Source organism: Bos grunniens, chromosome 7 (assembly GCF_055505025.1).
Source record: "Bos grunniens cultivar Pamir isolate PY7600 chromosome 7, Bosgru_T2T1.0, whole genome shotgun sequence".
Classification (NCBI taxonomy): domain Eukaryota; kingdom Metazoa; phylum Chordata; class Mammalia; order Artiodactyla; family Bovidae; genus Bos; species Bos grunniens.
Window position 1 is genome coordinate 88,058,904 of NC_141171.1, and position 26,594 is coordinate 88,085,497.

Below are 26,594 nucleotides of genomic sequence, written 5' to 3' on the forward strand. Positions count from 1 at the left end.
CCTTGCAGTTCACTCATCAGCATACGCCAGTCCCAAATGACTCTCTCAACAACTTTTAAGGATCCTCACAGCCAGAAGAACCTCTCAGAGGATCAGAAACAGCTAATACCAGCTTACGGATTCCTTATTACATCCTTACGCATGAATAAAAACAAGCTAGACCTATTATGCAGCTGTTTCCTCTCCACTGGTGACTGGGAACTGATCTAAGAAAAATTCAGGCAAACCACCGCTCCACCTTGTATAACCTTCTCTTGGCAGCTGAATCTGTCAACTCATAGCAACTATGCCATACCCTTGCCCCAAATACCCTTGCAAGCCCAGGACTATGCAGTGGGTGAAATTAGCATGTAGGCAGTCCACAAGATCCCTGACAAGTACTGTGCCAGAGCAATTCAACGTCTAGACTAGCTGTTTCAGTCAGGAGATTAACTGGCTTATCTCAACCCCAAGGGCAATCTTTGGCTCACATCCAGGAAGTCGGCAGTTTTCAGGTTAGCCCCTGGCTGATCAAGCCATCCATCAGCTGCTTGCCTAATCCTAGCATCATACACAGAATTACAGAGCAGGACTTCTCCCCATACACTTTGTAGCGTGAACTGTTTTTTCTTTTTTTCAAGGTTTAGTATACCATCTTAAAAAGAAAATTTTTTTCTCAATATTGCTGGGAAATTTCATAAAAATGGCACACTCTTTGGTAACATCACAATATTCCTTTAGCTAGAAAAGAAAATCATATATTCTAGTTAACAGTAAAATATATAATGATTAATGTAAATATTGAGTTAATATTATTAATTATTAATATTTGGCTATTGGTTACTGTTAATTACTACTGTATGGATAATAATCAAGAAAATATTAAATAAATGTTTATATACATATATAATCATCATGTCTATTTGTTGTTGTTCAGTCACTAAGTTGTGTCTAACTCTGCAGCCCCATGGACTACAGCACGCCACACTTCCCTCTCCTTCACTATCTCCTGGAGTTTGCTCAGATTCATGTCCATTGACTCAGTGATGCTATCAAACCATCTCATATTCTGCATCCTTTTCTCCTCCCCTCAATCTTTTCCAGCACCAGGGTTTTTCCCAATGAGTTGGCTCTTCACAACAGGTGAACAAAGTATTGGAACCTCAGCTTCAGTCCTTCCAATGAAGTAAGGATTGACTGGTTTGATCTTGTAGTTCAAGGGACTTTCAAGAGTCTTCTCCAGCACCACAGTTCGAAAGCATCAATTCTTTGGCACCCAGGCTTCTTTATGATCCAACTCCCAAATCAGTACATGACTACTGTCAAAAGCATAGCTTTGACTATACAGACCTTTGTCAGCAGTGATATCTTTGCTCTATGTGTAATATATTCCAAATATGATCTTAGGAACATGGCTTACAAAAAATCAACTGATTCTAGAAAACCAAAATATGTTTCTATTCCTTCATCATTTACAGCTTTTTTCTTCAAGGTCATTTTCTTAATGACCTTTCTTATATGGGCCACAGTGATTTAAAAAATTGTTGAGTCTTAATTAGTTTTGAAAATCAGTATAGTACAAAGGAATGAGTGTGAGAAGCAAAGTTTAAATTCTGATTCAGTTGAACTTGTGTAAATACCGATCCACTCTGGGCTTTAGTTTCCTCCTTATAAAAGGGGGCAGAGTTGGTAAGGACATCCTAGAGAGGAGCCCTGAGCTCCTGCCCTCCAGTTCTAAACACTCCATCCTCTCAGTTGAGTGGGCAGGGGAACACAGCCCAGGGCAGAGGTAGCCAAAGAAGATGATGAGAAAATTCAATAAATAAAGACTAAGCTGGATATACTCCATACAGCCAGTGTTATGAGTGTTGGAAAATCAAAAATTTCAGAAAAAAAGTAAAACTTCTTACTTTTACTTTTTTTACTCTCATTTTCATTGTGCAAACATTTGCACATTTGAAAACATCAAGAGGTACTTTTTAAATATGCATTTAACCTGAGTGATTGTGTTCTATAAACAAAGCTATTAAATCAAATGTCAGCACTGAATAAAGCTGTTACTATGATGATTATTCATTACATTTAATATGTTTGACCCCTAACTCTTTGCCAGGTATTGTATAAGAGATTACTTAAATTATTTTGCTTAATACAGCCAACAAGCATTAGTTTATTTTGCTACCTATGTGACAGATATTATCCATATCCCTATTTTATAGCAAAAAGAATCTGGAACTTAGAGAGTAAATAACTTGTCCAAAGTCACTCAGTAGCAGATGAGAAATTCTATCAAAAGTCTGTCCAGCTCCAAAGTACAGGTTCTTAACCATAGTATTCAATATATTACTGATATTCAATATTACTAAATTTATAAAATTATATACAACAGTTCTTTGTAAAAATATAATGAAACCTATAAAACATTCATCAAATTGTAATGCTACTTTATGGGACTTTAATTGGGGCTAGCTAAAGGGCTTTATAGACTCAAAAACTGGAAACTGACTATTGCAATTAGTTGTGCAGAATAAAAGCCCGGTTTGAAAGTCCTTCTTTGCATTGAATTTCAAATGTTCCACTTTGAATGAAACAGATGTTGAACTTTAGATTAGTTCAATCTGCATTAGATTTAGCCTGTGCACACAGTAAGATAGTACTAACATGGGCACTTACGCTGCTGTCTCTTTAGGGACACCTTTCCCCAGACCAGCATCATCTGCAATTTAAAAGAGGTCTTTTCAAAGAAATAAAGGACTTTACTTAAAAGCACAAGAATTAGTCTAGTGGTTCTGAGCCATGGTCCATCCAATATTCTGTCTCTTCTAGGAGTATAAAGGGGCATGTCATGTGATAGTAGCCTTCTAGCATATGAAACTCAAAAGTTTAGTGATATTTTCCTGACATTTGTGAATTTAGATTCACCTTTCTTGAAGCCTATTATAGGTTCAAACCTATTTTAGGTTTTCATGATGTAAAGTTCCATATATGCACTACTTTTTCAGTAAACTAACGTGGCAAACACCATGGATTTGTGAACTCCCCATCTACTACAGCAAATATCTACAGTGTTCTTTAGTATCAGTTCAGATAATTCCTGTTCTCTTAATGAGGCTTATCAAACCCAGCCCCAGGTTCATCAGAGATTCAGTTGTTTACTGAACGCTTATTCTCTGTTAAAAGGGCTATTAGTGAGTGTTAGGTGTTAAAGATACATTAACACCAGACTGTGACTTTCTTCTTGACGTAATCAGAAGGATTAAGTGTTTAAAAAGGATTAACTTTGGAAATCAGAAGCTACTGGAAGCATTTTATGTAGGGTGAAATGCCTACATAAGTGACAAGAAGTCACTTACTTCTGGAAACTCATTCCTCATTTTGTAAGGAACTGAGAAATCTTGATGGTCTCCTATTGATATTTTAGAGAGGATACAGTCAATCTTTTTGGTATTTCTCCCATAAAGTGTATCCTGCTTGTGTTCAGTTACGTCTGATTCTTTGTGACCCCACAGATGGTAGCCTGCCAGGCTCCTATGTCCATGGAATTTTCCAGGCAAGAAAACTAGAGTGGGTTGTCATTTCCTACTACAGGGGATCTTACTGACCCAGGGATCGAACCCTCGTCTCCTGTGTCTCCTGCACTGGCAGGCAGATTCTTTACCACGGCACCACCTGGGAAGCCCTTCATAGGGTGTATGATGGTTTCCAAAGTAGTCCTATACTTACAACTGGGTGTTCTTCAGAGAATGAAAGAACCACACTCATTTATACATTTTGAACTCCTTAAATACTGATACATGGACAAAAAATATATATAGCTTTCCTAGGATAGCTAATTGATTGAAGGTAGTTCTACAAAATAGTAATATTCAAACAATTCAATCAGATTGTTTCAGTACTCTTTCAGTAAAGTGAAATACTCTACCAAAGTTATTGGGTATGAAAAATTTTACAAAGAGTTGGTGGATATTAAGGTGATCTAGACAACATCATCAATACATGTGAGATGCTTTTTGGATGTTGATGTCTCTTAGATTCACCCCCTTAGCATTGCCACTATAACTCCGACTCCTTTCTAGATTTGGGAGAAAAAAACTGGTCTAAATTCATTTTATAGCTACGTCTGTTTGTTTGGGGAGCATCCAAAGTGCAAAAGAACAGGAGCCCAATAGTGGAAAAATCTACAGCCCTAGACAGTGTCATGTTGGCCTCCACAACATTGATTCTCCTTTCCTCCTACATCCGTTTATTTGGGTATTCTCCTATCCCCTACTTCAGTTCCTTGTGGACTGGAAGAGACTTCACCCCTCCGATTCTTGACTGAAGCCCAAGGACCAGGTTCATTCAACTAATTCCCTAATGACCATGTTGATTCAGTAATGGGCATCTGAACTAAGCTAGTCTTGTCAGAGAAAAGACAGAGAGCTTGAAAGGAAATACGATAGAGGCTGCCTGTGAAAACAGCTGAAAGAGGATAAAAGTCTCAGAAAGAGAAACAAAATCTTAGTGAAATCATTTGATCCCTATATCCAACTGTATCTGCAGCCAGAGTGCTTCAGGAATTTTGTGTTATGTGACTCAGGTTTAAGACAGGTTTTCTATCTCACCACGTGCTGCATAAATGGTCTTAACGGATGCCCTACCATAACCTTTATTTTCTTACCTTTTTAAAAATGACAGCACAGGAAAAATGAAAATGCCCTCCCCCTATCCAATGCAAATGGTCAGAACAACCACAATAATAAAATCTAGTAGGTTTTCTACAATAGCTAAAACCTGTGCCACTCCTCCATGTTAGCAATTTTATGGTTGGTGGCTTCCCCTTGGTTAAGAGTTAAAGGAAGGCCCTTTTCCACAAAAGCAGGCTGGGTAAGGGCTTCCACCAGGGCATGCTGGGAAGGGGACAAGCAGAACATTTTCAAGACAGTGCTCATACAAACTGATAACATGATTTTAAATGTGGTGTGACAGATCCCACATGTGCTGAAAATCAAAGAGTGAGAGGGCTTTCATTTTCAAACTACTACTCTCGAATATGAGACATTAAAACAAAAATAAAAACCAAAGCAACACCAAAAGTGACATAATCATAAGAGATATCACTCAGTTAGTACATAAAAATGTGGTTAAAGAAATTCAATGTGATACACTATTTGTAGAAAAAATTTGAAAGTAGGTCATTTTTTTTTTTTTCAAATTCTTGATTAAAAGCTATTTTCCTCCTTGAAAATGAAAATTGGTTTTATGGTCCTCTACTTGTCAAAGCCATTTAAGTAGATCAGGTTAGAGGTCCTAATTAGAACTTGTTGGCGACTTGTGTTTATTCTGACACATGGTCTGACAGGTATACTCTTTGTTTGTTTTAATTTAAAGGTAATTTACTACTCATAAAAGGTAAGAGATTAATGGCCCTAGAAATTGAAATCAGTTCACCATTTACCAACTAGAGAGTCTAATCTAAGGAAGTCTGTTTCCACACCAATTTGTCTCATAGGTGAAAATGTATTTTGTACTCCACAATCACTCAATCCTTAGCTTTTCTCTTGAGATTGCCCACAAGGGTGCTAACTGCACTGATGACTCTTGTTAAACTGACATTAAGAATTATTCTCACTTTGTATAATCTTGTAACTGGCAGATAGCAATGACTTTTTATCACCTCCAATACTACCATTTTTGAACCAGAAGACTCTATAAGTCATTAGCAATTCCACAAGCACTGAAGGTCCATTTCTTCTGTCTTTCAACATACTATAATTTTTTTATGAAGGAAGTGAAGTGAAGTCGCTCAGTCGGGTCCGACTCTTTGTGAAGCCATGGATTGTAGCCTACTATGCTCCTCCATCCATGGGGTTTTCCAGGCAAGAATACTGGAGTGGGTTGCCATTTCCTTCTCCAGAGGATCTTCCTGACCCAGGGATCGAACCCAGGTCTCCCACACTGTAGGCAGACGCTTTACCATCTGAGCCACCAGGGACCCCATATTTACCTCTAAATAAGCATTTGACCTATTCCCCGATGGGTACCTGAAACTGAGTCCTCCAGTGTGAGACTATTTATGCAGACACTACTGAGAAAATTAGGAAAGTATTCAAATTGCGGGGATATTATTGTAGATAAAGTTCAAATATAAAGACTTACAATCATTTTACTTAGTCAAAAGATTTTTTTAGTAGTTTTACACATATGATCTCTATGCAACCATTTGCTGCAATGCATTAAGTATTTAAATTTAAAAAACAAAACTGTAAAAGATGAGAAATCAGACATCTCAATGAGAAAAAAGTATGCAAAGAACATGAACAGGTAACCCACAAAAGAAAAATACAAAGATTCAACATATACATATGAGTAAGTACTCTCACTAATAATAAGTGAAATACTAAATAAACAGTGATAAATTATTTTTCACTTACCAGATTACCAAAGATTGAAAACAGCAATGATACTTGGTATTGACACTGAGATAGTACAAGAGGAAATGTAAAATGTCATTACAATTGTGTAAGAGAATTTAACAGTATCTATAAAAATCAAATTTTCAAAGCATTTTTTCATTTTTAAAAATGCATTGTTCATTGTAGTACTATTTACAATAGTTAGAACATGAAAGTAACCTAGATGTCCATTGACAGACGAATGGATAGAGGAATTGTGGTACATATACACAGTGGAATATTACTCAGCCATAAAAAGGAACACCTTTGAGTCAGTTCTAATGAGGTGGTTGAACCTAGATGGGAGAGAAGTTCAAAAGGGAGGGGATACATGTATACCTATGGCTGATTCAGGTTGAGGTTTGACAGAAAACACCAAAATTCTGTAAGGCAATTATCCTTCAACAAAAAAATAAATTAAAAAGTGTATCTAAAAGAAACAATTTAAAAAGTACAAAAATATCTGAACAAAAATGTTCATGACTACATTAAGCCATATACCAGACAGAAACCTGCATTCTGTGTGTGTGTGTGTGTGTGTGTGTGTGTGTATGCGTGTATGTGTTTTCTCACCATTGTTTTTTCAGTGTCAAATATAGTGTCTGGCATACCATGCTTGTGCTTGAGTTCAGTCACTCAGTTCAGTTCAGTTCAGTTCAGTCGCTCAGTCGTGTCCGACTCTTTGTGACCCCATAAATCACAGCATGCCAGGCCTCCCTGTCCATCACCAACTCCTGGAGTTCACTCAGACTCACGTGCATAGAGACAGTGATGCCATCCAGCCATCTCATCCTCTGTCGTCCCCTTCTCCTGCCCCCAATCCCTCCTAGCATCAGAGTCTTTTCCAATGAGTCAGCTCTTCACATGAGGTGGTCAAAGTACTGGAGTTTCAGCTTTAGTATCATTCCTTCCAAAGAAATCCCAGGGCTGATCACTTAGTCATGTCCAACTCTTTGTAACCCCATGGATTGTAGCCCACCATGCACCTCTGTCCATGGGATTTCCCAGGCAAGAGTATTGGAGTGGGTTGCCATTTCCTCCTCCAGGGGACCTTCCTGACTCAGGGACTGAACTCTCATTTCCTGTGTCTCTTGCATTGACTGGTGGATTCTTTTATCACTGAGCCATCTGGGAAGCTCCCTGACATACCACAGGGATTCAATATTTGATTAATATATGATTTACTATACATTGTCAAAAGATATCACTCATCTAAATACCTATATTAAGGCATTGAGTAAAATAATGTTATAGTTTTTCAACAGAATATTATGCACCTTTAGAAAATGTTACAGTCAATGTTTATCAACATGATATGACATTTGAAATAAATTATTAAGTTTAAAAATAATACAGTTTAATTTTTTAAAATAAATTTTAAACTGTTTCAGGATATATCCTACACATACAAGATTGAAAGTGATACATATGGGTTATGAGATTTGTCTCTTTAATTTATCTGTACCTTCAAAGCTTTCTACAAAGGCTATGGATTAAAACCTTATAGCAAAATAAGTAAATTTTTATAAATTCATAACATAAGGAAAATTTTTCTTAAAATAACAAAAGGAGAAATCATAAAGAAGATTAAAATTACATAAAAATAATTCTGTTTTACACTATAAATTATTAGTTTGGAGGTTATGTTAAAAGGGAAAAGTCTTTTGTCTTTTATATATTGAAATATTTACTGATTAAATGATACAATGCATGGGATTTCTTCAACATACACAGAAGTTGGGAATAGATAAGGTAGAAGAATTGAGGAGAGGGATTAGACATGAGCTGATAGTTGTTGAAGCTGGGCAATAAAAAATGGTTTTATGTATGTGTGTTATCTCTGTTTTTTTGTATGTGTTTTAAAGTTCACATCATATAAAAATTATAATACAGTAAACAAAAGTGAGAGAGAACCACGAACTGTGGAAAATAATTCCACAGTTGAACAAGAACAAGAAATGAACAAGAAATTAAATAAATTTTAGTATATAATGAACTTATAAATCTATTAAAACTATTAACTTGGCAAGTACATGAACTGACAATCCACCAAAGCAAAAAAGGAAATGACAATGACCAAAAAGCATATGAAAGTAATTGTATCTTATATAATAAAATATGTCTAAAAACTGAAGAAATTTTATTTAAAATGAGATGAAATTTCTCAACTAATAATTCTGTTTCAAAATGACAAAAATTTATTTCTGACTTGAGTGAAATGGTCATTTGCACCAGGGACATACTGTTTTGATTACTGTAGATTTTTAGTACAGTATAAAGTCAGGGAGCATGATTAACTTTCAGCTCCATTCTTTCTCAAGATGGTTTTGGCTATTTGGGTTCTTTTATGTTTCCAAACAAATTTAAAAATTTTTTGTTCTAATTAAAAAAAAATGCCATTGATAATTTTATAGAGATGGCACTGAATCTGTACACTGTCTTATATAATATGGTCATTTTAATATTGACTCTTCCAATCAAATAACACAGTGTATCTCTCCATCTGTTTGTATGATCTTCAATTTTTTTAGTCAGTGTCTTATAGTTTTCAGGTTACAGATATCTTTTGCCTCCTTAGGTAGGTTTATTCCTAGGGTTTGTTTTTTTTTTTAATAACAGTAAATGGAATTATTTCCTTAATTTCTCTTTCTGATATTTCATTGTTAGCACACAGAAATGTAAAAGATTTCTATATATTAATTTTGTGTTCTGAAACTTCACTGAATTCACTGATGAGCTCTAGTAGTTTTCCAGTGGCATCTTTAAGATTTTCTAAGTTTTAGATTTTAAGATTTGTAAGTTTTCTATTATAAGAAAATGTATCTTTATAATGTGTATTCCAGTAGCATCTTTAAGATTTTCTGTATATACTGTCATGTCATCTGCAAACAGTGACAGTTTTACTTCTTCTTTTCCAATTTGGATTTCTTCTATTTCATTTTCTTCTCTGATTGCTGTGGCTAGGATTTCCAAAATTGTTGAATAAAGGTGGCAACAATGGCCACTTTTGTCTTTTTCCTGATCTCAGAGGGAATGCTTTGAGCTTTTCATCATTGAGTATTATGTTAGCTCAGGGTTTGTCATATACAGTCTTTATTATTTGAGGTATGTTCCCCCATGTCCACTTTCTGGAGAGTTTTTGTCATAAATTGATGTTGAATTTATCAAAAGCTTTTTATGCATCTAATGAGATGATCATTTTATTCTTCAACTTGCTAATGTGGTGTATAACCAGTGATTGATTTCCAGATATGGAAAAAAATTGTTGCATGCCTAGGATAAATTCCATTTGATTATGTTATATAATCCTTTTAATATATTGTTGGATTCAGTTTGCTAGAAATCAAAACAGTATGGTATGGGAACAAAGACACAGATCAACAGAATAGAAAGCTCAGAAATAAACCAGTGCACTATGGTCAATTGATCTATAACAAAGGAAGCAAGAATATACAATGGAGAAAAGACAGTCTCCTCGATAAGTGGTGCTGGGAAAACTGAACAGCTGTATGTATAAGAATGAAAGTAGAACATTCTCTAACAACATACACAAAAATAAATTCAAAATAGATTAAAGACATAAGTGTAAGACCAGATACTATAAAACTCCTAGAGGAAAACAGGCAGACCACTCTATGACATAAATCACAACAAGATCTTTTTTGATCCACTTCCTAGAATAATGGAAACAAAAGCAAAAATAAACAAATGGAACCTAATTAAACTTAAAAGCTCTTGCAAAGCAAAAGAAACCATAAACAAAATGAAAAGACAACCCATGGAGTGGGAGAAAATATTTGTAAATGATGCAACTGACAAGGAATTAACTTTCAAAATATACAAACAACTTATAGAGCTCAATATTAAAAAAACAGAAAGCCCAATAAAAAAATGGGCATGGGGCCGCCCTGATGGCTTAGTGGTAAAGAATTTGCTTGCCAATGCAGGAGACATGAGTTCCATGCCTTGTCTAGGAAGATCCCACATGTCATGCAGCAGCTAAGCCTGTGTGCCACAATTATTGAGGGTGTGCTCTAGAGCCCAGGAACTGCAATTACTGAAGCCCATGCAACCTGCAAGGAGTTCAAATCAGTCAGTTCTAAAGGAAATGAATCCTGAATATTCACTGGAAGGTGAAACTCCAGTATTTTGGCCACTTGATGCGAAGGGCTGACTCATTAGAAAAGCCCCCGATGTTGGAAAAGAGTGAAGGCAGGAGGAGAAGGGGATGATGGGATGAGATGGTTGGATGGCATCACTGACTCAATAGAAATGAGTTTAAGCAAGCTCCAGGAGTTGGTGATGGACAGGGAAGCTGCAGTCCATGGGGTCACAAAGAGTCAGACACAACTGAGCAACTGAACTGAACCGAACGCACCCTAGAGCCTGCTCTGCAACAAGAGAAGCCACTGCAATGAGAATCCCACATACCACAACTACAGTGTAGCCCCACTCGCCACAACTAGAGAAAAGCTGCACAGCAACAAAGACCCAGAACAGCCAAAAATAAACAAATAAATAAAATCACTTTAAAAAATGGGCAGAAGACCTACCTAAATAGACATTTCTCCAAAGGAGATATACAGATGACCAATATGAACATGAAAAGATGCTCAACATCACTAATTATTAGAGAAATGCACATCAAAACTACAATAAGATATCACCTAACACCAGTCAGAATGGCCATCACCAAAACGTTGAAAAATCTGTAAATCAACTATATTAAAATAATGTATTTTTTAGTAAGTCTACAAGTAATAAATGCTAGAAAGGGTGCAGAGAAAAGGAAACCCAACTGCACTGTTGGCAGGAATATAAATTGGTGCAGTCATTATGGAAAATAGTATGCTGCTGCTGCTAAGTCACACCAGGCTACCCATCCCTGGGATTCTCCAGGCAAGAACACTGGAGTGGGTTGCTATTTCCTTCTCTAATGCATGAAAGTGAAAAGTGAAAGGGAAGTCGCTCAGTCGTGTCCAACTCTTCGCAACCTCATGGGCTGTAGCCTACCAGTAGGCTCCTCCCTCCATGGGATCTTCCAGGTGAGAGTATTGGAGTCTTCTCCTGGGCATATATCCAAAAAAAATTAAGACTCTAATTCAAAAAACTACATGCATCCCAGTGTTCAAAGCAACACTATATTCAGTGGCCAAGACATGGAATGTTCAACCTAAATGTTCATCAACAGTTGAAGGAATAAAGAAAATGTGATGTACATATACAATAGACTATTACTCAACCATAAAAAAGAATGAAGTAATGCCATCTGCAGCAACATGGATGAACCTAGAGATTATTATACTAAGTAAAGTAAGTCAGAGAAAGACAAATACCATGTGATATCACTTATATGTGGAACCTAAAATATGACATAAATGAACTTATCTATGAAACAGAAACAGAGCCACAGACATAGAGCACAGCTTTGTGGTTGCTGTGGTGGGAGGGAAAGATTGGGAGTTGGGATTAGCAGATGCAAACTATTATGTATAGAATGGATAAACAGCAAGATCCTAGAGCACACCACAGGGAAGCATACTCAACATCCTGTGATAAATCATAGAAGAATATGAAAAAGAACACATATGCATATGTACATGGGTCACTGTGCGATACATCTGAAACTAACACAACATTATAAATCAACTACAATTAAAAATGGCAATTTGAAATACTATTGATGAGTGTGTACTCCATCACAAACTTTCTGCTAATATTTATTTAAAATATTAACATTTTACTTATCCTTAGACCCAGCAATTTTACTTCTAAGAACATAAATTAAGAAAATCGTCACAAACATGCACAAAAATTTATTCAAAGAAATATATGAAAGTGATGTTCACAATAAAGAAAGAGATGTAAATATCCTGCATGTATACAGATGGGGCATTAAGTCACTGTGGTAAATGTATCAATGGGATTTTCTTCGTCCTTTCATACCCTCACTTACTCACTTTTTCAAAAATAATTTAAGCAAGGATCAGACACTGGTTAGGCACTGGGAATGCAATAATGAATAAAGATACATCCTATGCTTCAAGGAGGGTCATAGGATAGGGAAAAGCTGGGGCTGGGGAGTGGCAGCTACTTGCTACAGTAATCCAGTAGGCCTCACTCAGGAGATGAAAAAGGTGAGATCTGTAAAATAAAATCAGGCATGCAATGACCTGGAGAAAGATAATTCCAAGTCATTAAAATATTTCCATAAAGAATCTAGAAAAATGGTACGGATGAAACTATTTGCAGGGCAGGACAGAAATAAGATGCAGAGAGAACAGACTTGTGGACACAGCCGGGCAAAGAGAGGGGGGGATAAATTGAGAGAGTAGCATTGAAACATATACATTACAGTATGTAAAGTAGATGATCTAGTGGAAAGTTACTGTGTAACACAGGGAGCCCAACCTGGTACTCCGTGATAACCCAGATGGGTGGGGTGGGTGGGGGCTGGGAGGGCGGTTCAAGGGGAAGGGAACATATGTATACCTATGGCTGATTCACATTGTTGTATGGCAGAAACTTACACAACATTGTAAAGCAATTATCCTCCAATTAAAAATAAAATGGCAACCCAGTATTCTTGCCTGGAGAATTCCATGGACAGAGAAGCCTGGTGGGCCACAGTCCATGGGTTACAAAGAGAAGGAAATGACTGAGTGACTAACACTTAAAAATAAAAATAATAATTCCATAAAGAATATTTAAAACCCAGGGAAATGTTTATGTTAAAACAACTGGGGAATGAGCAAGTGTCAAAATCATATGTAACATAGTAATAATATCTATAAATATGTATATCACACATATAATTGGAAGGATAGATACCAAAATTTTAACAGTAGCTATTTTGAGTGTGGAAAATCTGAGTGATTTTTCTTTTCTTTTTATTTATCACTGATTTGTAAGTTTTCTATTATAAGAAAATTTATCTTTATAATGTGTATTACTTTATAATAAGAAAATAACTAATTAAAAAAGATTAATTAAGAGACTTTGCACTTATGAAATTATGGCTTCAAAATCAAGTACTCTGGACTTGAAGGTGAGCCAAGTAGAAACAACAATGATTCAGATAAGTAGCCACACAAAGTGCTAGGGAACTCCCACTAAGATTGACAGGCATGTTTTACCTGGGTGATTTATACTGGAATATTGTACTTGTACAATATCCTCATTTATTGAGGATACACTATATTATTAATACCAAGGCACTAAGTCAAGAAGGAGACATCAAGTGACAATGTAGGCAGGGTTTCTATAATCATGAAACTTGTATTATAATTTTTATCACCACAGGATGATAAATTTGTTAAATTTGTGGGTCAATAATTTTATTAACATTCATTCAACAAGTATTTATGAAGTGCCTACTATGTCAAGTAACAACGATATAACAGTGAACAAATACTCCATATTTATCTCAGTTTACACAAATTCCAAATAAGGAAAAAAGATAACTTACACATAACTAATATAACTGTTATTTACCTAAATTTTAAGACTGAACAGTCCATAAAGGTGCAATATATAAGAAAATGATTTCCATATTTCTTTCTATATAGTCAGACTTAGCCAAACACTAGTGAAAGTATTTTCCATTTTTCTGACTTCTAAAATAGTAGTGTTGACCACTACTCTCTTATAGGATAAGAGAATAATAATATTCTTTTTCACTAGAGACACTGGAAGAACATTCAAGTTGAAATGTTAATAGAACACCAAAATCAATTGCTGCACGTTTTTCTTACTGTAATTCCCTGGGTAAGCCTCATTCTCCTGAGGGCTGCCAAGGAAGACAACTAATAGAGCTAAGCGACTTGCAGAATGTTGCAAATGCTAGATGGTGATTGACTGGAGAAGCCATGATGTATAATTTATCCAAGTGGCAAGCAGCTTGAGCAAGCTCTAATGTAATTTTGGGCTTAATTATTTGGAAAAAAAGGTAAATGGCACATGAATGAAATCCATAAATGATACAACCTGCGAGTTATAAATGCCTATGAGAGGAGGAAATAGTGCAAAGGTGTAGGGAAGTAACACGTATCAGGAGGCAACAGCCCAGAGAAGCCCCGCTTGGAAATACGCAGGCGATGCCGAGGACAGATGCTGTCTGCTGGGCCGGTCAACTGGAAAACTGTTTCTAAAGGTTTGCAAACTTTACAAGAGTACATATGTACACTTATGCATATGCACTCTTGTACACACACTGCTGCACTGTATATACTTTCATAGTCAAGATTTGTAATCTTCTGATATGGTTCTTTATTTAAAGGGTCTAGAGCTGAATGGATTTCTATAGGGCAACAGGTATGTTTATTTAACTAGGGCCTGGAACAGAGACAGTAGTTAGTTGCAGTCAATTAAAGGGATCTGGAAAGCAATACACCTGGTATCATTGTATTTTACCTTTAGAAATGCAAACATGCTGATGATTGCAGGTGCCTGGTTCAAATCTGCTTCTAAAATTCACCACTGTCCTAGAGAAAGACACACAGCAACAGTACTCCCAAATTCTTCAGTTTCTTTCGATCTAATTCTTCTGCAAGGTATTTTTTTCTGAGACTGTTACACAATTTTATAAGCAGACCAGTTTCAAGTCTTTCTACACATGTGGGTCTGGGATTAGTAAGAAGTATTAGAACCTCACCAGCTGGTGGTGATTACTTCTCCCATCATGGTCTACCACACAGTCAGGTGAGAATTCAGAGTATATTTTTTCTACAGTTTTCTCTATTAAATAAAGCTTTTTCCCTACAACAGTGATATATGTAAATATTACTATTAATGTGCACACTATGTTTTAAAAGGATATTAAACAAAATGAAAATATTAAAAAAATGTGCTGGCCCCTAGTTACAATGAATGTTCTTCTGTATCCTTCAGCTCTTAGCTTCAGTGTTAATCACTAACTTGTTCTAACTTCACACCAAACTCCCTGGAACTTTTCCTGGCGTTAGAATCTCACACGACAGACTTTCAGGATCTTGCTGGTCAAATCTCTCTCTTATATGCACCATGCTTCCTCTTCAGAAGCTTTCAGCTTCCTTCTCTTGTGTTTTCAGAGTTGGTGGTGGTGAGAACTTTTACTGCCTCACTGACCATCATTTCCCCATTTCCCTCTTTCCTTTCCTGGAGGAGTTAGCAAATCACCTTTATGTCTCACAAGAATTAGCAGAAGTTGGCAAAGAGGAAAAAAAATGTGTGTATATGTGTATATATATATTTTTTCCATGTGTGATAAATACTATCTTGAAAATTAATTACCTGCTTCTTTTCCTTCCCAGATACTCATTCTTACCCTCTCTCTTTTGGGACTGGCCTCATTCTATGATAGAGTCCATCATCTTTCAAACCAGTCCCAGCTCAGACAAACCTACTGAAATTGATTTGTATCAAAAAAACTTGAAGTTTAAATAGGGCTGTATTAATAAATGTTTAACAGTTTGTTCTGAGTGGGAGGAACAGAGGTAGGGAGAGGCCTGACTTGTGGCAACTCCCACTTCTGTGGTGTAAATACTTCCACTCTGGCTGGTTTCAAGCTTCCAGTGTGATGCCAATGTATGCAGAACTGGAAAGAAATGATGACCTATGTGAACCAGTGTAGACAGTGCCCAACACACTCCTGGAACACTTAGCTTATTAGACCAACTTTTAAATTTAAATGTATTACATAGCACATAACAAGTTTCGAAGCAGAGAATTTACTTACCTCATATGGCCACCCAGCCATGTTTTGGAGCCCTCACTTCCATTCCTGGTCCTTGCTTCCTGACATGGCAATATGGATTACCTGAGTACAAAGTGAGATACATATCTGCTATATCAATTCTGAATGCAAAACCACTGGAAATTGTTTTCTCGACCTAACACAGGTTAATACAATAGGTCCTATATATATCAGATCTATTACCTTGCTACCTGAATGCATTAAGCAGCACCTCTCTTCATCCTCACATTAGCTGGATTACAACTGTCCCATTGCTGAGATTATTTCAAATTAAAGCAATGTGCTTGAAAAATATACACCCAGGAATAATCCTGAGTTGAAGGAAGTGGATAAATTGTGGGAGGAAAATTGCCTGATTAGCAAATAAGAGTCCTCAGGTTGTGTTTTCTGATGTTCAATATTAATAGCATAATCATGTACAACAAATTTTCCTTTGAGACAAATTAAGTCATTCAAAATCATTCAAACAATTTTGATGTTCATACTTTATCATTTATAGCTCAAAATCTTTCTCTGCCATAAAGACATTCCACCACATCCTATGCAAAAAGGCCTTGTTTCATCACCCAGGTGATAAACTCTCAGAGCACGTGGCAGGCCAGATATATTTTGTATCCTCCACAAAAATCCAATATTTAGTAGTTTATTAACTGACCATTTTGTGAATTTTAGCTAAATCTGAAGGGTTCTGGCTGAAACTAGTGATTCTCTTAATCCATAGATAGGCTTTCTCTAGTTTCTCTAAACTAAAAGTTAGGACATGTATGAGGACAATAATTTTTTCTAATTTACACAGTTCTTTATACGGAAAATCATAAAAAAACACAGACCACAGTTAGTCATTTGTTAACACAAAACAGTTTTTCCTGGAAAGGAAGTTATACTACAACCATAGAAACCCTGGACTAGGTAGTGCGTGTGCTAGTCGCCCAGTCGTGTCTGACTCTTTGCGATCCCATGGACTGCAGCCCACCAAGCTTCGCTACCCATGGAATTTTCCAGGCAGGAATATTGGAGTAGGTTGCCATGCCCTTCTCCAGAGGATCTTCCCAACCCGGGGACTGAACCAATGTCTCCTGCATGGCAGGCAGATTCTTTACCTTCTGAGGCACCAGGGAAGCCTGGACTAGGTAGAATTCTAGTCATTTATTGCTGTGTAACAAATCATCCCCAAACTTAACGATGGGGAGCAACAACACTTATTTTGTCTCTCAGAGTTCAGCTAGGTGGTTTCAGTTGGGGATAACTGACATCATATGATGGCTGGCATTTAGACAGCCTGTCAGATGGAGGCTGGCTGAGCAGCTCTCTGCCTGCTTATAGTCTTAGGACCTCTCCAAGTGGTCTCAATACAAGGTCTTCTCAGCAGAGTAGCCATGCCTCTTCCATGGTGGCTCAGTGAGTATGGCTGGTGAGTGCCTTAAAATAAACTGAGAGAAGCTGCATGAATTTTCCTTACCTAATCTCAGAGACCACACAAACTCAAGGCTGCAATGTTCATTTAGTTAAGGCAGTCTCAAAGGAAAGGGAAATAGACTCCACCTCTAAAGTCTTACTGATTTAACTTAAAAAAATAACTGACATGCAATAAGCTGATATGAACTATCTGATATTTTGACAAATGTATAAACCCATGACACAATCACCAGAACCAAGATAATGAACTTACCCATCAGTCCTAAAAGTTTTCTCACACCCTTTGGTAATAATCCTCCCTTATCTTCTTCCCCGAATAACAAGCAATTATTTTCTGCCTGCTTTCTGGCACTAATGACTAGTTTGCATTTTCTGGATTTTATATAAATTGAATTCTACATGATGTGCTCTTTGTCTGGCTTCTTTTCCTCAGCATATTTATTTTGAGATTCATTCATGTTGTTGTCCATCTTAACAGTTCCCCCACAATGTTGTACGTGTGAATAGTTATTCCTTTGTATGGATATTCCACAATTTGTTTAGCCCTTCAGATGTTATAGATATTTGGGTTGTTTCCAACTTGGGGCTATTACAAACAAAGCTGCTGTGAACAATTGTGTACAAGTTTTGGCATGCATGTGCATTTTCATTTCTCTGGGATAAATGCCCAGGAGTATGATTGCTGGGTTGCATGGTAAGTGTATGCTTAGCTTTTTTAAGACTGCCATTGAATAGTATGGCACTCTGGAAAATATTTCCCAGTGGTTGTACAATTTTACATTCCCATCAGCAGTGTACAAATAATCCAGTTTCTCTGTATTCTCACCAGCATTTTACGCTATCACTAATTTTTAATTTTAGCCATTCTGATAGATATGCTCACTGCAGTTTTAATTTGCATTTCCCTAATGATGTCAGACATCTTTTCATGTGCCCATTTGCCATCTGTATACCTTCTTCAATGAAATGTCTATTTATATCTTTTGCACATTTTGAATTGTATTTTTCTTTTTTACTGTTGAGTTTTTGAGAGTTCCTTATAAAACATACACAAGTCAACTGTCAGGTCAATTATCTTTAAAAGAGCTTAAATAAGAAAAAAAATATGACATAGCTATTTCCAGTGTTTCATTTGCATGTGGTCTCACTCTCTTTCTTCCTTAAGAAATTTCTTTAGCATATCTTGTAGTGCTGGTGTGTGGGTCATTTTGTTTGTCTGAAACATCTTTGAAAGTTATTTTTTCTGGGTATGGAATTTTAGGTTGACAGATTTTTTTTTTTTTTTGGTCTTTCAAAGAGTAAAGAGTACTGTCTTCTCATGTGCCTTGTTTCCAAAGAAGAGTCTACTGTCATCCTAATTTTTTTTCCTCTGTTCAATATGCTTTTGTAATCTGGCTGCTTTTAAGATTATTTTATCACTGGTTTTAAGCAATTTGACTATGATATGTCTTAGTGTGATGTGTCACATGCCCATCTCTAATCCAATCTCTGGCAAAGGAGAACAGAATCATGATGAAAGATTTAAACTATGATTCATCTCCTGGGGATATGCTCACCTTCTCTGAGCCTATTTTTGCATGACACCTGAAAAAGAAAACAGTTTTGTTAGCAAGTAAAAAGACATAAGAAAAATTTGGGAAATGAAAGACCTGAAAAGCTTGAGTATATTAAGGAACAGGATAGATATCAATTAAAAGATCTTAATTTCTAAATGTACACAGCATGAAATAAAATAGAATCATCCTGGGTATGACATACTTGTTTTAGTTGGCTTGGGATTCGAGTTAGGATAGTGTATGTTAATAAATATCTTAGGTGTCCAGGAAAAATTAGGCCTGTGTAGGAAAGGAGTTCACTCTTCCTGTGTAATGACAGTGGTACTCAGTTGACAAGGTGTGCACAAAAATCTTTACCTCCTGCAAGAAAAGTGCTTTATTGCATTCAGAAGATGACAGTTGTGGAGTAGGTAAGAATATACTAGAGCAAAGCAAGGGGCAGCATTATATTTTCAAATCAAAGCCTTAAAGAGGCACCCTGACCTTCTTCAGTTCCTCAAATGGTGCCAGTAGATAAGATGAGCACTGTATCCTTGGTCCACCCTTCTGTTTGTCCCTAGAAATTCATCCAAGAACCTCAGTACTGAAGAAGTAACTTATCTGATAGTCCCAAGGTTCACTGCATTTAAAAATCCTGTCTTAGCCAGCAAAAAGCAGAATTCTTCACAAATGTGGGCGTTTCATAGCCAGATCCATCACCATAATCTAACAAAGCTGATGATTCGTATCAGTCTTAACTATACTTCCGCACAGTAGTAACATCACAAGAAAATAAGGGCATAAGAATACATCACAAAACACCATTCATTACTTGGTTCATTTCATTTTTGAAAGAATTATCTAAATGGGGGATAGCAAGTACCAAGAAAGATTGGACAATTCCCAGTATGACTAGGAATGATGGTTTCACCAAGGAACTGTACTCTTACACAAGAACTTAGAATGGAGTCATTTGAAAAGACCCTGATGCTGGGAAAGATTGAAGGCGGGAGGAGAAGGGGATGACAGAGGATGAGATAACTGGATGGCACCACGGACTCAATGGACAGGAGTCTGAGTAAACTCCGGGAGTTGGTGATGGACAGGGAGGCCTGGCGTGCTGCAGTCCATGGGGTCACAGAGTCAGACACAACTGAGTGACTGAACTGAACTGAACTGGAGAATGGAATCATCATTCTTACATTCATGTTCTTCCAGTATTTGAATATGGTTTGATAGGAAGTGGGAAATTTTATAATTTTGCTAAAGTTATTCTCAAACTAGCATAGCAGGAGTCCATTTATTCCATACACTTTCGGGAATAAACAACATATATAAACCTCTTTGGTGGCCCCATCAGGAGGAATTTCTCTGCCTACAAATGATATGACACATCTCTGTTAACTCAAATCCAAATGTAAAATCCAGCCTTTAAGGACATTGCCATATGGATTTGTTACACACCCTGAGATGCTTTGGTTCTATAATCCAAAGACTAGAATATGCTCACCTGTATGAAATTTTGTATGAAAAATGTACAATGTAGATAAGCGATATCACTTTTACATGCTGCTTTTTATGAGAAGATGTAAGCACTAGAGTGAAAATGATGAACAGAATTCCTATCAAGTTGACATGTTCTTCATTTAACCATTTGAAAGCACCAAAGCAAGAGAAAGGTCATTATCAAAAACACGGCATAGTATTTTTATCTGACCAGTGAAGTGTGTTGCCCTGGTTCACAGTGAGAACCGTGACCCAGCCAAAGGAGAGTGTCACACTTAAAATCTGGTTTGCAATGTGTCTTTCATTTCAGCAGATGACCTCCTTTCTGCTACATATCAAAGAAGCTGTAAAGGTCAACTGACCTCTTAAAAGTGGGAGAGACAAAAGTCAGTGCTGCTACATCAGCTGCAGGATTTCAAGTCAGAATCTTTCCCCCAATATGCAGTAGGGTAAAGCAATCCACAGCCATCTAAGTAAGAGACAAACAACCCCCTCCCTTTGGGTTTGCAGAAGTCATCTGAGGTAGTTCTTTTTTTGGGGGGGGGCAGTTTTAATAGCAAAAATGTATGCGTTTTGCAAATTTCTCAGATCAAATTGAGACTGAAAGAAAGCACTTTTAATAATTATGTCAGAAAACAGAAGTACATGAGGTGCTTCCTAAGCAAACGGGGGCATGTGATCATATATAAAAACGAGGGCAGGATTGTAAGAAACATAAACAAATATGCAAAGTAGAGTTACTAAAACTCTGTACTTTATGGCCATTATATTGTCATAGAAACACAAATGAGTTTGCATGTGGAAATCCCCTTCCAAGACAGCACTGGTTGATGTCATTTTTGTCGTTATCACAGGAGGTGGAAAGTGTAGATGGGAGAGAGCACTTCTGCAAATAGCACAGGAGCTTCTGCTAATAATTATAATGTGCGATTGCTATGGGGTAAAATGATACTTAAGGATAGAGTGGGTTTGGAGGGTTTCATTTGCTGCCTTCCATTCTGGCCCCTTGTTCCTTTCTGGATGGCTACCAGCACAGAGGAGAAAAAGGAATCTGTCCAGAGCAAGAGGCTCTGTCTTCAATCCAGCTGTGAGTCTCTCATGGGAATACCCACCGCTCAGACTCTCCCAGCTGAACAGGGCATCCTTGGGGGGTTCCTACCAGAATTATTTCTGTGAGCTCATACTTTTTATAACTAAAACCATTTCCAAGGATGGAGGAATCCCAGAGTTAATTTTTGTCTTAAACCCTTTACATGTAAAGCACAAATGATTACTAATTGGGAAATTTATCTAGCAAATATTTGGGGAAGAAAAAACATACCTTTTTAAAATTGTTGTTGTTGTTATTGTTACAATGTTTCCCACTCTTCACCCCCTCCAAAAAAGAGGGGTGCAGGTGTGGGGGCAGAACAGAGAAAAGGAGAAAAGTGGCTTCAGCTCAGTGAAACACTAAAAAATGCACATGAATCAATTATGAAAAAGAGAAGGTCCCTTTGAATGAGGAAAAGCTGATTGGAATTAAGATAGGCTTTGTTCCTATCTGCAAGGTACAAGGAGGGGACTTTTCAGCGGAACAGAAAAGGGGGATTTGGGACTGTTTGGCTGCTTAATGCCATAGTGCTTCAGAGCCCATGTGAAAATTTGCTGCTGGCTATTAATCATCATTGTGCCCCTGCAAAGAAGCTGTTACAATGATGACTATATGTCATTATATTCCCACTGTAAGTAACGAATCAGAGAGCTGGGAAAGTTGGATAAGAGCGGCTGGCAAACTTTTAAGCGGTCGAATCTATTTAAATAAATTTACATCACATTTACTACTTTCTCTGGTATGGGAATCATACTTTAAAATGAAACAATATGCTGTGTTCATGGGGCCTGGTCTTTTATTCCCCTGTCTCTGAGCCTACTTTCCAGGTCAGCCTTTGCCAGCGCTGACAGCACGCTTTTCTCATAGCCTCTCCTTCTCATAGCCTTTGGTTGCTTTCAAGTTCAATTTAGCACAATAAAGTTGTTATGCATGACAGTTTGGAGTGCAGAATAGGTGGTGTCTGAGCCCGCTGTGTCGCTACAAAGTGGGTCCATTCTCTGTGGGCCGGCTCAGTTACTGGAGCCTTACTGGTGGGATTCAGCCATGGACTTCCAGACGTTCCCATCCTGACGAAAACAATTAGCTTCAAACCACACGAAGCCGCGGGGTCAGCCTCTCTTTGACTGAGGCTGCGCCATTTAACGTGCTGCAGTGGATTTCAAATTTATGTTGATTTATCCTGTTGCACTCCCCTTTTATGCACTTTATTTACAGATGTGTAAAGAACAGGAAAAGTTGGAGTCCCACATGCTTCAAAAGTTTTATCAGAAATCTAAACCATTGTTTTTATGTTTATTTTATAGAAAAATAGAGTTGAAACGTGTCAGGCTTAATTCCATTAGGCTGAACTGCCCAGAACAGAGCCCTGGGGTTTGCAAGACAGAATCTGAAAGGAAGTGTCTCCTTGGCTAAGCATCATCAACAAGGCAAACAACAAACAACCCTAAAATACTGGTGTTGTCAGTATAGTTTTCTATTGTGGGAGATTACCCTCCAAAATCCCACTCTGACCTAAAAGTGACAGATCTTTTAATAGAAGCAAGATGTAATTCTCAGCTATTATCAGCCACCATGTGTATCTGTGTGTGTGCATATGGATGTATCAGATCAATTAGTGTTTAGTATTCACTGATGTCCACCCAAGTCCTTACTGTCCTTAGACATATGATACATTCTGCTGCCAGAAAACAAATATCATTTGATTTTTTGGACATTGCAGAATTGTCCTCCTGAGGAGAATATAACCTCTTCTCTTGTCCCTCTGATGAAAATCATGTAACAAAGCAAATTTAGGTATAGTTTGAATTTTACCATCAGAGTCATCTAGGCCAGATGTCTTCAGTCTCTGAGCAATCCCAGTAAAAGAAATCACAGTTGTCTTGATTACTGATCTCACTAATTATAGGGTACCACCATCAAATAAGCCTCCTTCTAGATTAGAAATTAACTCAAAGCATATCTTAAAAGCATATTTCACTATCTTGAAAGAGTTCAGTATTTTTCTCCAAGCTATTGTAACATCTAAAAAAATTTCTTTTTGCCAAAAAGGTGAAATACAAATGGAAACCGTTCCACGTAATGTTTACTTTAACTGTGTACTAGCAGAGAAGAGTAAAAATTAAAATTCCACATGGAGAGAGTTTCTGGAAAATAATTCTGTCTTTCTAACATATCATTTAATATAATTTCAAAGTGTTTTTGACCAAGTTACATCATTAAAAATACAAATATATTTCACATCAGCAAAGTTTGTGAAGGAAACGCGACTGCGCTGGTCAGCCCTCTCCTTCTGCCAATGTTTGAATATTATTTGGTGTCACTCTTAGTAAGGCGTTTCTTTTGAGGTACTCATTTAGGATGGATTTTGGAAATGAGGCTAGACAAAGAAAAATTGCATTATAAGAGAAAGTAAATGTGTTTATGTCAAAATCATTACACCCTTTCCAATTTTCAAATGGGACAATTTTTTGCCATTCAAGTGAGTGAATACTCCAAAAACTGACCAAGATATTTAAGCAATAAATCTTTTTTTTCTTGAAGAAATATGTCATAAGTGTATTTTTAAATCCCCCATGCAAAAGTAGTGAGAGCAGAAGATGGTTTGATGGGAAGAGTATGCCTGGAAGTTTACACACATACACACATACACACATACACACACACACACACACACACACACACACACACACACACACCAAGAACACAATGTATAGACGTATACCACAGTATAGGCTAAACAGCTTAACACACATCTCATCTGAAATTTGGAAATACAGAGTTACTAACTATAAAAGTTTATTTCCTCATCTCAGAAGAAATTTCTAAGAAAATATTGTTAAATTAATAAACAGAAATAAAAGATGGTCTTGGGGGGAAGCTTGAAGGATTATAGTATGCCATAATTATTTTATGTAATTTCCAGACCCAGAGTTTCAGACTGACAGACATATTCACATCCTTTATTTGAGAAGACGTAACCCAGCAGAAACAGTTGTACATGGGTAGACCATCTTGACTTGTCGGTGAAGCTGCTTCTGTTAAGCTGCTGTGAAAGATGTCTGATATGGAAGATGGTCAATCTTCAGTGTTCTCTCAGGTTGAAGGAAAGAAGGGAAGAGAAAGAAAGGCCAAATGAAAAGTTCTTTATAGAGAGTGAATTTGAAGTGAGGCAATATATACAGAGAGAAGGCAGTATTCACCAAAAATGGCATCAGCAACATTAGCCAAATTTTACCAAAGTCCTTTGGCTAAAATAGGTATTCAAGATAGCATAAGCTTCAGGAGAATATAATTTTGAGTTTAAATTGCAGTTTTATCACTAGCTTACTTTGTGATACTTACCTGATAGCCTCAGGTAAGTTTCTAAAAATTCCTGGAGCATCTTTCTTCCCATTCATAAAATGAAATAATAATAATCCCAAAATATTCATGGTTGTTATGGAGACTAACCAACAAAGTAAAGTGCCCAATATAACATTTGGAATGTAGTATTCTAGAAATATTAATTCTCTTTATCTTAATTTTTTTTATATGGCTCTTGCAATTCTCATCCTTAGATTCTTCTGTTGGTCAAATAAGTCAAAATTCTGATATAAAATCTTAAAGAAATAGAGACATTCCTGGTAACAAATCTTACAATGGATTTCTGATGGTTTGGACTTGATAAAAACTATACCCATATAATTAGTTTTTATTTGGTTATATTTAGCCTTTGCTTATACTAGTTTGAACACTGAAGCAAATTAATAAAGACCTGAAAAAAGGTGCTAATACCATGGCAATGGTATCTTCCCTCATGTAGACATATGTTTAAAGAGACAATGGCATAAAACCCACAAGGTAATCTCCACAAAAAGTCTCCCAGAGCCTTAGTTAGCAATCTGAGATGCCAAAGATAAAGAGGCATTGGGCATTATAAGAACAACTTGCTTAATGTTTACTCCTATGGCCCCCAAATAGTATCCCTTGGAGGAATAATGCTTTAGTGCTCATGGAAAAAAAAAGAGTGAATTCATTGATCTAACACTCATTTATAAAAACAACTCCTCTGAGGCAAAGAATAACACCTCCCAAGTAACAAAACTTCATTCCTATGATATAGGCATGAAATCATATATGAGTTTGACAATGGGGAAGGGGAGGAAGAGGAGGACCTCTTCTCATTCAGTGTTTGAACTCCAAACTTAAGGCAAAACTTTCAGAAGAATATGTTCTGTTTCTTCTTACTATGTAAGTTTTCCAGGTACTAGCGATGATCTTGACCAAATGATTGGCCACAATGATTTTTTTCTACTATACTGCTACCTAATTGAATTCCTCTATTAATGACAGCTTTATTTTAAGCACTGCAAGTATACTGTAGAGTTAAATAGACATACATAATTAAATATTATAGTGAACTGCAAAAAGGACTCAATTCTATGTTGGAAATGCCACATATGATGGAAACATGATAAACATTTTTACTAAATACAGTAAATGGACATACTAGTTCTTTTTTCCAAAGTCTATTGTTTTTTCTATCAGTTGATCATATTCCTTAATGACATGGTTTTTGCATTTTTAAAAATATGCAAAGCATGAATCAGCTTTTGAACTTGACTTTTAAACCAATCTTCCTTTACAAATATTGATAGTAAACCAAGAAGAAATTAGCTACATTAGATTTCTGCCTATTTCCCTGTCTTTTAACTATTCAATAGGATATGTTTTCTTACATCTTCTCAACATTGACGTGATAATTTTCAAGACCTGTGAATATGGAATTAAACATACACATGTAAAGTAGGCTATTTGTGCAACATACCATCTTTAAACAATTTTTTGTTTTTATGGGCAAGCTGTTAATCAAGAGACATATGTGCTGTTTTATATACCCACATGCTTTACTACCATTTTTT

At 36.7% G+C, this 26,594-nt stretch overlaps 1 long non-coding RNA gene across 1 annotated transcript in view; it reads right to left on the bottom strand.

Annotated features, from left to right (window-relative positions):
* Positions 1 to 26,594, bottom strand: part of LOC147369940 (uncharacterized) — a 173,818-nt gene that overhangs the window by 44,400 nt on the left and 102,824 nt on the right. The window contains exons 2-3 of the long non-coding RNA XR_015168123.1: positions 19,119 to 19,146; positions 16,129 to 16,209 (exon numbers count right to left, since the gene is read on the bottom strand). This is a non-coding gene — a long non-coding RNA (uncharacterized LOC147369940). The remainder of the gene's footprint in view (positions 1 to 16,128; positions 16,210 to 19,118; positions 19,147 to 26,594) is intronic.